Raw genomic sequence first — 2,208 nt, 5'->3', positions numbered from 1 at the left:
CGTCTGGTCTCCCCTCACTGCCCCCCCCCCCCGGCCTGGTCACCCCCAACTGCCCTCTCTGTGGGCCTGGTCACCCCACGCAGCCTGCTGTTCAGTCGTTTGGTCACCCCTCACTAACCTCCCCCCTGCCCCCAACTGGCCTGGTTGCCCCATGCAGCCTGCTTCTCAGTCGTTTGGTTGCCTCTCACTAACCCCCCTGCAGGCCTGGTCGTCCCACACAGCCTGCTGCTCAGTCATCTGGTCACCCCTCACTAAACCCCTGCCAGCCTGGTTGCCCCATGAAGCCTGTTTGGTTGTCCATTTGGTTGTGATGGTCATTTAAGCTTTTATTATCTACATAATAAAAGAGAAACATGCAAATTGACCATCACTCCACTATGCCCACCAGCCAATCAGGAGGGAATATGAAAATTAGAAGGACAAAGATGGCGGCCGCCCAGCTGCTCCAGGCGCGGAGTGGCCAGGCAGGCAGGGCAGGACACCTGCTATGAGAGGGAGGGTGGGGGGGCGAAAGGATCTACAGGAGTGGCATTCCGGCTGCAGCGAAGATGAAGACTGCAGACTCCAAAGTCTGCAGCAAAGACGAAGATGGCAGACTCCAGCTAGAGTCTGAAGCAAAGACCAAGACAGCGGACTCCGGCCGGAGTCTGCAGTGGAGACAGCAGACTCTGGCCAGAGCCTGCAGCAAATACAAAGAAGGCAGACTCTGGCCGGAGCGAAGGCCTGGGTCCCGGGTTGCAGAGGAAAACTGGTGCTGGAAGCCAAGGAAAGGAAGGCCTATTGCACGAATCTCTTCGTGCAACGGGCCTCTAGTTATAGATAATTGCCATTTCAACCTTTAAACCCTCTATGTCATCTTTAATTCTCATCTATGCCTTTAAATCTAGTGCAACTCTATAGCTCACAAAGAGCTGCCATTCTGTTTCCTGTGACATCAACCCAGCTGTGTCTTAAAAGACAATTAATGTAAAGAAAAGAAAATGTACTGCCAACCAGTGAGTTAACAATGTGGACCTAAGTGCACCAGGATTAGAAGTATAACCCTTTGGATTTCAAATGTGATAACAAAGACAGAAATGGATTCAGATGTCAGTGAAGACAAAGCCGTGTTTGTGCAGATATACATTTCAATTTCATCTCCTGGGAAAAGCTTACTTTCTGCAGCAAAAAAAAGAGAAGGGCTTGGATGGGGGCTCAAGGTGAGTGAGCCTATATGCTAATTTACTAATTAGCTTCAGGGACTTAAATTTTAGTCACCTCCACTGTAAAACTTGATGCTTCCCATTGTACCAGATGCTTTTGCAAATCAAACCCTGCAGACAGGAATAATTTTTCTCTTGGGGATGAAATTTATAAGCTGTTATATTGCCTTCTACATTGCAGCTCACATCTTGGGTTCTGTAGATTGGGTAACTGAGGACTTACATTTTTAAAGTGGGAGGACTAGGACAACCAATCAATTCAATGCAAATGTTTAGTGAATACTTACTCTGTTTCCAACTGGAATCTCAGGGCCCAGAATTGTCTATCCTTTTTTGTAACTGTGCCAAGTAGATAGTAGGCGATCAAGAAGTATTTGTTAGATTATTAATGAATCATAAATGAATGGATGGGGGAAGCCAGTTGACTAATATGCTGCCAGGTTTCTGCCCACGAGGAACTCACAGTCTAGAGCAGGGATCACGCACTTAGGTGTCTACAGAGCTTGAAAGGTAGAAATAAATGAGTGAAATGGATTGAGTATAAGAAAAATCAACTGCCAGAAATATATTCGATCTTTCTCTGTTTTTCCAGATGTGTTGCTGTAAGGTCACAACAGAAATATGTATAATAGTAGAGTTTATATTATCAACTTGAAATAAAAATAAAAATTGGATTTTAACATGGGATTAATTATAATCTGTAATTTATATTTTATGTATTTGTATTTAATAATTCATTATCCTTTGGATTAAGACATAGAAACCAGTTTTGGGTCTTGGGTGGTTTTTTGTTTTCTGTATATGTTTATTTTTGTACTAAGATGACAATACGGTATCAAGTCTTGCTTTCTATGTTCAACTTTAAATTCTTTAACAGGCGGTGACATTTACTTTTATTATGTTTTATAATGAAAAACAGCTGTTCACAAAAGTAGGGATTCTAAATGTGGATAGATTCTTGCAGTGATTTTTTTTTTAAAGTAACCACTCTCAAAATGTTTATAAT

The sequence above is a fragment of the Eptesicus fuscus genome, chromosome 2, assembly GCF_027574615.1.
Source record: "Eptesicus fuscus isolate TK198812 chromosome 2, DD_ASM_mEF_20220401, whole genome shotgun sequence".
NCBI classification, from domain to species: Eukaryota; Metazoa; Chordata; class Mammalia; order Chiroptera; family Vespertilionidae; genus Eptesicus; species Eptesicus fuscus.
The sequence above is the reverse complement of the archived record's forward strand: the minus strand, read 5'-3'. Positions refer to the sequence as shown.